This window comes from Meleagris gallopavo, chromosome 10, assembly GCF_905368555.1.
Source record: "Meleagris gallopavo chromosome 10, MGAL_WU_HG_1.1, whole genome shotgun sequence".
Lineage (NCBI taxonomy): Eukaryota > Metazoa > Chordata > Aves > Galliformes > Phasianidae > Meleagris > Meleagris gallopavo.
The window spans coordinates 21,999,575-22,013,532 of record NC_139413.1 but is presented as its reverse complement, the minus strand read 5'-3'; the positions used below and the strand labels follow the sequence as shown (position 1 = coordinate 22,013,532).

Genomic DNA, 13,958 nt, shown 5'->3' with positions numbered 1-13,958 from the left:
GTTTTTAGAAAATATCAGGGACACAGCTTTCCTTTTGACTCAAAATAGTGTTTTTTATTTCATTTAAATCAACAGTTCACAAGTCTAAAATTACTGGGGATAATAGGAGGTCTGGCTAGTGTGCCTAAATATATGATCATCAGCAACCAGGTCTTCAATTTGTTGCATGAATGTTATTTCCATCTAGATCATTAGCAACACAAAACTCCAAACTACTCTGATCTAGTATCAACATACTAGTATAGTAGGCAACATACTTCACCACAGCTATTTTATTTCCAAATACACTTTCCACAAAATGGCAGATGTAAGATGCTGTCTAAAATGGTACACAAAAACACAAGTTGTCTATTATATAAATTTGGGCTGTTTTTTCAAGTCATATAGATCTTTGAATAATGGGAAGATAATTATTTCAGCACAAGTCTTAGTATGGAGATTTGGTAAAAAGAGGTAAATATTTATTCCTACACTCAATTCTTGGAAAGTTCTCCTGGCTATAAATTGCTCCAGGCTTGTAAATTCCTCTCTGAAGGCTAGTCACAGCTGTATCTCAGTTAGGTTCAAAGCATGCTTTTGTTTAGTATAAGCTACGCATGCTTCAGAGATCTAATTCTTCCCTAAGGAGCTTCCATTTGCAAAACTGCATTAAAGGTTTCCCAACACTTACACTGAAAACAGTAGAACAACATTTCAGATGGCTCCTCCAGCATTTTCAGTTGCTGGCCCTGATCAGAAATAGGAAACACAATATGAAGAAAATTGAACTACTACTGCATATAAAAAGAGAACATTTTTTGGAAATATGTGGGGTTATGGGCAAAGTCTCCCAATGGACTGGTCTTAGTCAAACCCAAGTGCCTAGGATCCATTTAGGAAATGTTCAGTGAAGTCTGTCCTTGTGCAAGAGATCATGCACAGAGGGGTCTCTGTGACAAGCTCTGCAGGATGTGCTACGGTGAGCTTATGGATAGCTGATAACTTTTGCTGCTACATTCACCCAGGCTTTGGACACTCAAACACAAAATGGGCAGCCGCAAAATAAACAGCCCCTCAGCTAGGCATTCTGCATTTCTGGAGGTAAATAGAAAATGCAATGATAATAAGTTGACTGTATCCCTGAGATGGCACAGAAATTGATCTTTCTTCTAGGGACCTGCTTCTGGAAATCATCTTTGATGAGCTTTCTCATAAGCTCATCAGATTCGAGAAAGAAATTTGAGAATTCATATTATTATTATCAATGTGTAGCATTCACAAGGACTTGGGACTTTTTACATACACCACCCTCTTTGTGGGCAAAAAGCATATAAAAAGATTGTGGCCCCAACGTGCTTGTTATCTAGTTACCAAAAAAAAAAAAAAAAAAAAATCCCATTGCTGTAATCACAGAGTAGGAGAGTTATAAGACAGAGGTGGTTTGTTTTGCAATCAAGTTCCAGTGCTGGGAAATATTGCACCTGTTAATGTAGAACAGAGCAATTTACCTACAGAGTTTTGGCCTTCAGTTTAGACACCTTCGGTTCTCATTTGTATTCCATTAGGGGTGACCTGGGCCCAGTCCTTTTTATCAAAGAGGCTCAGTTCAGCCAAGTGCCAGATAAGGAGAAACATCTTTCCCTGGCATCTTCTGTCAATTCTCCCTTGTTCTTTGGAGCATCCTTCCCCTCCAGCCAATGGGGCATCTGAAAAGCACAGTGGAGCAATTCAGCTGAAGTCAAGAGGAGTAAGCTAATCCTCTGCTGTCCATCCATCCCAATGTCTGAAGAGACCTCCCCATCCTCTCAGCTCCAAAAAGGTTTCTGGTAATCAGCAGGACCTTGCACTTTTCCTCCTGGCGTCAGCAATTTTCCCCTTTTATCACATTTGCTGCTGACTCCTTCCAGTCTGCTGCTCCTTGCAGCTGTTTGCCAAAACCAATATTCTCACAGCTGCCAGAGGCAGCTTAGACTGGCACATCTTAAAAGGCAGCAAGGGCCACATTTCCAGATTAAAATAAAAACCAGCCACTTCAGCACCTTCTGACAATGTGTTTGACATGCCTGTGATGTAACCTCACTTGTTGGCTCTGACAAGACACAGACATGACCATGACAGCTCACATGGGCATCTTGTCTCCTCTGCATATGCCCAGCAGGAGTGGTTTGTTGGATGGCACAGTGCTACCCTATCCTACTCCTCCCTCACACCTGCCTTCTTTCCTTGAGATTACAGAAACCTTACTGATTCTGCTGACTTTTGTAGAGCTTAACTGCTAGTCTTGCCATGATTATGTGGATCTACTGTGAACTAATTTATTGCTGTTTTTTGTAATACAGCTTGTTTTGGATGGAAAGTATCCTGTGTCCATACCCAACTAGTATATATTCTCAGCCAGCACTAAATACCAATTTTCTGAGAAAAAATGATGAAGCTGGCACAGCAGCCTGTAATTCCAAAAGACAGGAATTCCTAACCCAGGTGGTCCTTTCCCATTCTGAGTTCCAAAGAAAACTTTGGCTAATGAACAATGTCTAACAGGAAAGAAATTCAGTACAAAACAAAAAGAGCAAGTCCTGGGCAGAACAGGATAAACAGTGTCTGAACCTTGTGCTTTGGGTAGGAAATGTACTCCTAGGCTTTGAAGGAGAAAGACTGCTTCACTGACCTAAGTCAGTTGGTAAAGTCATTTGAAATTCTCTGGGGAAAGGTCCTAGGGCATACATTTATGGGTCACTGAGGGTGAAAGCTCTTAATCTTAGCTATAGAGTAGCAATCAGTATTTACTGAAAACACATAGTGAAGGACACAATATCCCACAGGTTCTTACTTCCCATGCTAATAAAATGGGGGCACATGGTGCAGTACACTAACTCCTTTGATGGATCAACAGTGATCTAGTGGTATTTCCTCATCTGTTTTTACTTGCTACCATGAAGCATTTACAGTAACTGGAGTTAAATGCCAACTGTGTTACTATTTTACTGTGTTTCTACCTTACTACTCTTTGGCATGCTACAAACTGTGGTGGATGATCTGCCTATGGAGACATTCAAGGTCCAGCTGGACCAGGCTCTGAGCAATCTGACATATCTGTAGGTGTCCTTGTTCATTTCAGTTGAGTTTGGTTCCAACTCAAACGATTCTATGATTTTATTCTATGAAATGTGTCTACAAGCTCACAAGTCACATTGTTTTCCCTCCCATTTCCCTACCCCCAAGCTCAGGAGAATTCTTGGAAAACTTCAGACAGAGATGAGTTCACAGAATCTGTGAACCCTTACTCCCACCAGGAAACACTGTTCAGCCTCTAGACTATTACCATTAAGAGGCTGGCATTGATACTGCTGATAGTGGGTTTTTTCCCATCACAATATTCACCCACCTGTTAATGACTTTTCCAAACATTCAGTATTTGAACTGAAGTTATTTCTTCTCCATAGTCCTAATGAGTTCTTACTTTCAAAATAAAGTTTGAAAGTTGGCCAAAAATTTGGCTTTTGGTGTAGCCTTTTGTTGTCTTGTGAAAATTCCTAGATATTTGATCAAAGGAAATTAGGACAAAAATAGATCTGCAGCTGGAAACTGGTGGTTTTTTTGACAGGTTTTGGGTTGTTTTGTTTTGTTTTGTTTTTAACATAGCAATTTCAGGGTTGAATATTAGGAAAAACTATCAGAACACTCAGAAAGAGTGATCATGCATTGGAACGGACTGCCCATGTAAGCAATGGAGTCATTGTCCCTGAAGGTGTTCAAGAAAAGGGTACATGGCTTAGTGGGCATGGTGGTGATAGGCTGCTGGTTGGAGTAGATGATCTTAAAGGTCTTTTTCAACCTTAATAATTCTATGATTCTATGAATGTTCAGATATTATATTTATAGACTTTTTCATCAGCTGATGTTAGTGGATCCTTAAAAGTTAGATCCTTTTTAAGGATCCACTAACATCAGCTGGATGTGGAGAAGAACCTTTTTAAGTCTCTCTCTCACTCTGCCACTCCTTTTTATGGGAAAATTTATGAGTCCTCTTTTTATGGGAAGATCTTTGGGCGTAAAGAACTGTTCCCCATCATTTCAAGAGGCGGAAAACAAATCTTGTGCTGGGTAGATGACCCATGCTATCATCTTTATAAGCTGATAGTGAGAATGATGCAAGTATTTTTGTGCATTTAAAATGGTGCATATATGTTGTGAGATACCTCTTTCTTCCTCACAGATATCCAAATTCTTCAACTTTTAACACACAGTTACAGAATCAATGAGGTAGCTCTCTCTAGACATGTCTGAGTCTCCACAATGGGCAGAGAAGGAGCTCAAACACTACTTAGATTGGATGTCTAGATTTTACATGGCTGAAGTCAGTGCCAGTGTGAAAGAAAAGGCCCTTATAAATCTTGGCTATGGAAGGTGATTATATGGCTCTCAAAATGGCTCATAATGGCTCAATAATATGGCTTTCACTCGTATGCTTCATTAGCAAACATTCTACTATTTATTTATTTTTATTTATTCATTGAACTCATTTCTTAATTTCTGTGTGAAAAAAAATCTCCATGAGAAGGCAGGTCATCATCTCACTCAAAAGTCTTCCCTGGGAAAGTGTTGATTTTTAAAGGAGTTTTTTTTTTTTTTTTTTTTTTTCCCCCCCCCGGAAAATGAAGATAAATTATTTCCCATCAACGCTGCACTATGTATTGGCTATTGCATTCCCAAGGAATTTGGTGCTCTAAGTTTGTTCTGACCTTATCTTCTCTTCAGCTGAGCACTATCTCCACAGAAGTATTTGGAGGGAGGAGTCATTTCTAACATTAGTTGCTCAAAAGGTAAGCAGTAAGTCAAATGGCATGTCTGGATTCATTATGTAGTCAACACAAAGAATTAAGTATCTCCAAACATGCAGTGATCTGTTTTACTTGAAATGCAGCATCTAGGATGAGATAACATTCACTCTAGATGGGCCCATCCCTCTCTTTTATTCATTTTTGAAGACAACTTTTGGGCAACTACAGTTTCAGGAGACAAAGCTGACCTTCTTGTGTCTGAAATGTCCCAGTGCCTCCAGATACACCTAACATTTGGTCAAGAATTAATTAAAACCTGATAACACCTCTAACTTCATGGGGGGAAAAACTGGTATTCTTTTCTGCTCTGACATGGAATAAAATGAGAATTTCCCATGAGTCAGATTTTTTTCCCATCCATTGCTATTTTTAATGCTGTGATGCTGTATGTGCAGTTGTACAAGAAAGAAAGCTTGCCAAAAATATCAGCTCTTCCTTACCAGCATGACAGATACAATATATGCAATACAGATGGAAGGCAGCATAGCACAGACACTTTTATAGCATGAAGATTCTCAGCACTGTCAAAAGCAGAGTGTAAAAACAATAGACTTGACTTTCCTCCCATCTGTCCTCGTCTAATTCAGATATAAATCCATGAGAGTTGTACCTCCATAAAACCCAGAAGCGAGAAGAACTAAGAACTACACCCACCTCACCTTCTAATCCTTGCAATAATTCAGGTTAACACCATGTTGCAGATCTATTTTTACAAAAGGCAAGAGGAGAACTGAGCTTAAGTTTTATGTGGAAACGGAAGCTTTTCATAAATTCCTGTCCTCCCCTTTTCATACACATAGCTTCTGAAATGTAGGAAATCTAAGTTGCAAAATTAGATTTTGTTTCAGGAAATGCTGTACCATATTCACAACAAAAACTGTAATCTAACCTGCTGTTCAGGTTCCTCTCCAACTTTTGTTTCCCCTTTCTCTCTTGAAACTACAGAAATATATTCCTGATCCTCAGCCGATGTTTCTTAGCCTCCCAGAGGTAATATGGCAATGATACAGAAGCAGTGTTAGAAGAAAAGCTTTACAACAGCTTAAAAAGTTTTGGGAAAACCAAAACAAAAACATCTGTCGAGAAATGCTAATTACACAAGCACAGGGACACTCCTGAACCACACTATGCTAAAGCCATAGGGGTACTGTGTGAAAATACCTCTACATCTGCTCACAGGTCCATTGTCCTTGACATCTAATACTGACTGACATTAGAAAAAGGGGTGGACCTTTGGCCTGCCTGTTTTTATGTCAGTGCATGGGATGAGACTTGCTGGGGCAATGTCTAAATCTCTCGATCTGGGAATGGTATTCCTACAGAATTCATATGTTTTTCCAAAAATGGCTCTTGTGTTCATCCTCAGATGTCTGGCATTACATGCTGCCTACCCAGCAAGCCAGTGCTAGGAGACCTGGCCACATCTCAGGTTCACATGGTAGCTTCCTTCTTTCTTTCTTGATCCTGTCAGTACCACATCCTGTTCTCAGCTGCACAGTGACTCAAAAAACCCTTCTGACAACCCTTCAAGGCTGTGATCCAGATCCCCAGCATTTAATAATCATGCTTTCCAAATTGTGGATAAAGAAAGAACAAAGTGAAATCTGGTCTCTGAGCACAGCTGCGCATATAATAGAGGGTTTTTACAACCTAACCCCAGTGGGGCATTGCAAACCCTGGTTGACTCGACAAGCCAGAAGATGTTCTGGAGAGAGTACAGTTCTGGTATACAACCCATCTGGATCAACACAGAAGGAAACAAGGCAGATGAGAAGAAATATGCGGGACATGCTTAGAGGATGAAGGCATTAAAATGGACAATAACAGGACTACGGCAAATTTCCCAGTAATACAGCATCACGAAAATGAAATCCTTCTTGAAAGAGAGTAGAGCATAGGATTGGTTTGCTAAGGGCATATACATTCTGTGGAGAGGGCCAGATGAGTGACTTTGCAATGCCTGAAATCAGACATCTGTTAAGTATTGTACATGACAAACTCTTTGCAGAGTTCATGAGGTCACTAGAAATGGTTCAATGTAATAAATTTAATGAGACAATAAAAATAATTAGAAGTGGCTCAGCTTGTAAGAGTTTGGATCTCAACTTCCACATAGTTCAGGCTGTTTGAATGGAAGGTTTTTGGCCTGGCTACTTACAGAGGCAGAATTGAGGGAAGAAATTAAAACTCAGATCTATTCTCTGCCTTTTAAGTGGTTGGTTGTGTTTTCAGGGCACTTATTAGCCCGTTCTCATTTCTCTATTTTTATGAGGCAGATACTGAATTTGTACAACAACTACAAGTTCCTAGGGTTTGAATTTGTTCAGAGTATGAGGCATTAAGATTCTGTGACAGTAGTCTTCAGCACTGCAAGCTCATCTCAATATGCTGATGTATGTTGCTTAAAGACTTTTCCTGCGGTGTTAGTTCAGATTTCCTGAAGGTAACTCCCATGTCTATCCTCTGGGACAAACATTCTGGCCAGAAGATCATTACCACTGCTTTATCTTTTAACAAGAAGCAGCCCTATTTGGGAATCTGTGTGGAAAGATATAAATTGGATCCTGAATGGAAATTTGTCTTTATATCATATTTGTCTCCTACTGTAGAAGAATCTGCTTGGAGAGATGGAGAAATGTAATTTTGGTGGAATGGTCTCTGCAGACAGAGAGACCTGCCACCTGTTATAGACAGAAGACAGAAGACACAAGTGTTGACTCTGGAGGCTTGTATCATGCTGTGTAAAGAAGTTGGCAGTTTTGGTGTAGCTGAAATGATAAGTTCTATGTGTTTAAGTTGTATACTCTAGACTTTGCCCTACTTTAATACTTTTAAAATGTTCTATAGGAAATTAAATAAACACTGAGTGATTCAGTAAAGTAGCCACTTCTTGGAAAACAAAGTGACACGATGCAGCAAATTGTGCCATTTGTGAGATCCATGAGGACCAAGGACAGCAAAGGAAGAGCTCTGCAGGCTGGCAGGGAAGCTGTGCTAGCCCATCCTTGCAGCGAGTCCATGAGTGAGAACTGCTTCAGAGCAGGATACAACTTCAGAAGCTCAAGCCAATGTTCTGAAGATTTAAAGCTATGTACCACCTGCCTTGAGCAGGGGAGCTGCTATATCATTGAGTGAAGCACTTTTTCTCATGCGTGGCACACATGTTTATTTCGTCACATCATTTGTAAATCTCCAGTAACAGCACAAAATTTTTATCTCCAACCATTTTTTTTCATTTTGGGATGAGAAAACGATCTCTCTCGGCTGAGTTACAGAGCATAACTTCAAGGGCATTCTTTCATTTCCAACCTTCTGTTGCTCTTGACATAAATCTTGGGAGCTGGACTACTTAAAAAGCAGCAGGACACTCCAGTCAACATTTCCTATTCTTTTCTTTCAAAATATTCTTGTTTTCATTATAAGGTACTCTCAAAAAGGAAGGTTTTCTTAATTATTTTTTTTCTGCAGTGCTTCAAATATGAGGAGATCAAGAGCAAAATCCAAATCAGGAAAAATCTGTAGCCCCTAAAGTGATCCATTGAGTTGTGCTACATATTGCATGTGTGTGTGTTTAACCTCCTTGTTGCTATGGGATTTTTTGTTACTCTTTCTTTCCCCTCTTCCAAATGCTGATGGAGTTTTAAGATTCCAAGGCTAAGATATTTTAAACTTCAATATTAACTGTATGTTTCCTCTGGGATATCCTAGGTAAACTAAATGCTGATATTTTTGGCAAGCTCTGCTAAGATTTCATTGCTATCAACATTTTCTGTGTCTCAAGTCACATGGCAGCAAAGTTCCTCTTGAAAGTTCAACAAAACCCATACATTCTTCCCTCATCTTAAGCCATTATAAATTATACTCTAGGTATATGGAAAATCAGGGAAATTACTGTGATGTGTTTATCTGTATACAAGAGCCAAACATGAGAAAATATGGCCCAGGACTCCAGAGACCATAGTGTGAGTGAGAAACAAAATATAGAATAAACATATCCCTTTTAATTAAATATTTTAATGTGTACACAGATAGGCTTATGCATATATACACATACAGCCAAAATATGACTGAAAATTATCAAAGTGAAAGCCCTGTAGAAAGGGTATTGACAGAAAGAACTGCCATCTCAGTTTTAACTATGTTCCCAGGCTGCATTAAATGCAACTGCAACACCAGACTACAAACAACAATTTTGAATGTAGTGTCTATTTTGTGCACATGCATACTCACATAAATGTCAGGAAATATACATGAATTTCTGTCTTGTTCTGAGAAGACCTACCTACCCTTCAGTAAGATGTCTTACAGGCTTTCTCAATTGTCATCACTGAGCTTTACAGGACCTTTGTGATTTTTGCAGCCAACAATCGGATTGCTATTTTCAGTAGGTTTTATGGTACCACATGCTATCATGCCATGCACCAAAATAAAGGTGTAACTACCAACAAGCACTCACGTGCATGTGGCATTCAGGATCCAGAAAGGGAAAGAAAGAAACCCAGTGACAACTTCTGTTGTGAACTGCCTGTGGGAGGCAAGACTGGTGGCTGAATGCAGACATAAAACTATTCTCAGGTGGGAATTCTCATTCCTTTTAGAGTGTTTGAATCTTTCAATAAGAACATTTCACAGGGATGATATTGTTTAAAAGTAATTAGCAGATTAAAACAACAACAACAACAAACACAACTAAGTAGAACATGTTAGTAGGAAAATATAGCTAATTAATGGAAATACATTTGACTATGTAAACCTTTCCACTTGGAATAGATTTTGAATTTGGGGGCCCAACTATAAATACTTTACACACAGCTTTCCGTATAATCAGCTTTCAGCTGGGGCCTGAGTGAATAACTGATCTGTTTCAGCTCACCTTCCCATCTGCTCAGCTCTGCCAGTGCTGTCTGCCTCAACATCCTGCTCTGCTGTTTATCCAAAAACATGGCCATTCATGAGACCCAGCTAGGTCCTCTGAGAAGATCCAGTCTTTCAAGGATCCCTTCAGTTACAGCTTGGAAAAGACTGTTTAGAGATGATGCAGGCTTTCATTGGAAAGAGGAACCTTCGGAAACCAGACCAGTCTGACTATTAGAAAATAATGTATAGCTGCTAATAGAGGACACAAACGGTGTTAAGTTGTTGTGGGGAAAGAGAAAATTGCTAGATTTAATTTTATCTGTTTTAAATATGTTAATAAGTCATATGTACTTCTGACTTCCACGGTCAATGTCTTGGTATAGGGCAAAATCTCTTATTTAATACTTCTCAAGAAAGATTTTTCTTACACACCCATGTAGCAGAAAAAATATTCAACGAGTTTCTGTTACAACTGCAACAATATCACAGTAGAAGAAAGCCCTATTCAGGAATTTTCTGTACTGAGTATTGAAGGAATTCCCTGAAGGAGGAGACTTAAAGGTGATGAATGAGTCATCATAGTCAATATATCTTGCTAAGAGCAAAATTTCATATGCAGAATATACTCAGGTGAGCAACAGGAAATGTGTTAACAACACTGATCAGCAAAAACTCTAGATTCCCTCTCTATCCTATTGTGCAAACTGCTGTAGGCTTACTTCCAAGCTTCAAGAGTCAAAGCCCTGTACAGCACTGGATGTTTATGTCTAGACAGCCTCTCACTAAAGGTCATCTCTCATCGTGCTCACAGGTACCCCAAAAGGTGTGGTGTCCCTTTGTGCTCATGGAGAACTCCCTGGTGCGTTGACCCTTAGGAAGCTTCTGTTGGAACGGTAATTGAGGAAATTGCAAGACTGCGTTATTTATGGAGATCATCTGGTCTCACAGTTCACTACACGGTATGGAAACAACATGTAGCTGGATATCAAAGGCCATGACAACAGCAGAGGGCCACATCTTTTTTCAATATCACTGAGTTAAGGGGGGGAAAATGTCTCCTCTCTGAGCTCTTCTGGATTGCTGATTTGACTCAGAGCCTGCAAGGCAGGTATGCAAATCAAAAGGTATCAGTGAATAGTTTGGGAGTTACTTTGTGAAAAAAAGAACAGATCACTAAAGTCAAGTTCCCTTCTGTTTCTGATCGCCTCTCCCTTAATTTAATCCCTTTCCAGTAAGAATATACAAAATGAATGAATGGCAGAGTATACATGGCAATGGCCATGAAAGTGAGGTATAGAGCATTTGATTCTTGTCAGCCTTGGGCTACACTCAAGGCTGTGTCATTGACAAAATACAGGTAGATCTGAACTCACTTACCACACTCCTTAACGTGTAGGGAAAATGGCTGAAAATTATAGGAACAAGACAGGTCTGAAGAAATCTGATCAGTCTCTAATTTGCTGTTTCTGAATATGATCACTGGAAAATGCAGTAAAGTTGGCAGTTACTTTGTGCTCTTGATGGCAAGGAAGCTGCACCCTAGAGGTGCATCATCCGGAGTTCTGTTGTCTTTGTGGTTTGCTTATGTATGATATAAAGTCAAGGCCTGGTGAGTTGATGAGAAAATAAAAGTAGGTCTATGGCATATCCAGAAGGGCCACAAACCTGCCTAGATTTCCTAGCCTAGCTGTTTCATTAGAAGATCAGCAGAAAGAGTAACTCATTGTCTCAGGACTTTCTGAGACAACAGTTCCATGACACCTATAAAGCCAGACAAAATTCACTTCAAGTCTTTATTTTTCATCTGCCCTAGCATCTTTATTTTCCTTAAAAAGGTACTGACAAAATATGTGTACACTGCTACAGAGCTGACAGAAGACATGCTGTCCACGTTGTCACTTTTTTTTGCTTCTTCCTTCCAGGCTATGTCAAAAAAAAAAAAAAAAAAAAAAAAAGAAGTCATGGAACTTATTACTTCGAAAATTCTTCCTTGAGAAAGTACTTGACTGATGCCGGAATATGACTGCTTGGCTTCCTAGGCTGTCAGTTCTGATTTAGCAGTTCTATGCTCTCCATTCAATCCTATAATCTAAGCAAAGAGAGCAGCAGTAAATGTAAAAGCACAAACACAACAAAACTGATGCTGGCTTTAGGATGGAATCACATTCCACATACCAAAGTCTGTCTGACTTCTTGGTAGAGGAATTCTTAGGAAAAGAAAGACTGCTATTTATTCAGCTTTCTTTCTGTACAAAGAATTCTGGGGAAAAAAATCTTTCTCACCCAGCACCTCTGTGCTCATCACAGATGTTTGTACCCTGGTGGGTATTCTTCAGTGCTTTGATGATCTCTATTTCAAAGGCTGCAGAGAGAAGTCTTCCACTTCTCTGAGACCTTTGCACTCAACAGATTGCACTGTTATGTTACACTATGTCACCATTGTTTCTGCACCAATTCCACTTTCTCGGACAACAAGAAATCATTCCTTTTTTTATAGGATTTTTATTTTACATCTTAAGTTGAGGGGGAGTTGCATACATGCACTGTCCCATCTTCAGAACCTGCCCAAAAACATTAATGTTGACAGCGTCGTATTTCGATGTAGCATTTCGTAGCCACATTTATGTGCTCTTGGCCAGGCACCATGCAACTGCAGTGATGAATGCATTATAAGACAGACAGAGATGGAAGCAGGAGGATTTAAAAAAAATAAATGTGAAATGGAACTGTAGATATGTTTGAACTCCCAACATTTCCTTATCCCTCAGCAGATGCATTTATTATTTGTAAATTTCCAGCAATGTAGAAAATGCCTTTTCCTCATTCCCTGAATTGGAAAGAGAATAGTTTGACCAATGAGAGGGATCCCAACACAATCTGTGCAAACCAGACTTTCAGGTTTGAAACATCTAAGCAGTGAATAATGTTATGTGTCTAAAGTCACCATGCCTAAGAACCAGAATGTTGTGCTTCCACCTGCTTTGGATTGGATATAAAGGCCTGTCACCCAATGATTGCCCAGTCTAGAAACAATGAAGGTTCCAATCACTGAAGTGCACAATGATAAAGGAGTTGGCAATCAGTTTCAATCAGGCTAGATGAGAAACAGATATTTCTGTTAAAAAGGAACTGGTTTGCATTCATACCTCTTAAGTTTCTCCAGCTTCTAGAGATCTTGAGTCTGCTGCAGTGTATTTCAGCAGGTCTTCTTGCTAACCTCAGGGTGCTCTGGATGGACAATACTAGCTTTGAAGCTTGTCAAAGTGTGAAAACTTTGCATGAAACAGGGCAGCTTCAAGCAAGAGTTAAATGTAGTTAATTGTAGCCCTCCTCCAGTCAGAATAATGGGACTAGCCTCAATTAGTCACAGTTGCAGAACAATTAATACATTTTTCCTTTGTTAAACAAATGCAATTTGCAAAACTAAGCTATATAAAAGGGTGGAGGGGGTTTAACACATGCCAGTTGCCTTTAATTTCTCTGTCTCCAGTTGTCAGCAAGTATAGAACAAGACTGCATTTCTTGGTGTGAATATGAATCTCCAGTTGCATCCTCTGTATGCCACAAAGGCTGTGACTCATTCAACTGCTTTGCACTGGCTGGGCTACTGCTGGGTTTGCATAACCATGTTCTCTCATGACTAGATTCTTGAATTCTCCAACAGATAGGCCCAGATAATACATGCGATTAAGGCAAGAGAAAGAAGATCAAAGCAGATTATGTATCTTGAGCAAAATCTGACAATAGCCAATGAATTCAGGATTCAGTTTCTGTTCCTGATATCCTACCTGTACCAAAGTTTCTTAGAACAACACCCAACAAAAACCAACTGACCTGTCTACCTCTGTGTTTTCTACTCAGATTGAAGAGCAATTTCTAAGATTTGAAATAATTTTCATTCTTAAATATGTGAAGGAAGACAGGTGATGTCCATTTGTACAGAATGAAGTACAGATGCTTTTCTCATCTCTTTTCTCCAGCAAACTGTGCTGCGTCCTTGTACAGATTACTGAAGAAAGATCTCTTTGTACAGTCTTCCCTCTTTGAATGAAAGGCTTGCCTGCAAGAGGGTTGGTTTCATACCAGTAGAATCACCAGATAGTGATTTAACAGCTCTTCCAATGCATTTTAACAAAATGGGCTGATACAGTTCATAATCATGATCTCATGTGAGTGCAAGTCACTATTTATACAGATGTATCACTTTCAGAGTAGCAGACTGGACACCCATCTCCATGTATGTTTTGGTGAACTCTTCTGAATTTGCAGAGTGGAATGAAT

At 39.5% G+C, this 13,958-nt stretch overlaps 1 long non-coding RNA gene across 1 annotated transcript; it reads left to right on the top strand.

Moving 5' to 3' along the window:
- The first annotated feature begins 4,390 nt into the window (after nt 1-4,390).
- LOC146543734 (uncharacterized) lies at nt 4,391-11,635 on the top strand. Its single transcript, XR_014885225.1, has 2 exons — nt 4,391-4,802; nt 10,489-11,635. It is a non-coding gene; the product is annotated as an uncharacterized LOC146543734 (long non-coding RNA).
- The last annotated feature ends 2,323 nt before the right edge of the window (nt 11,636-13,958 follow it).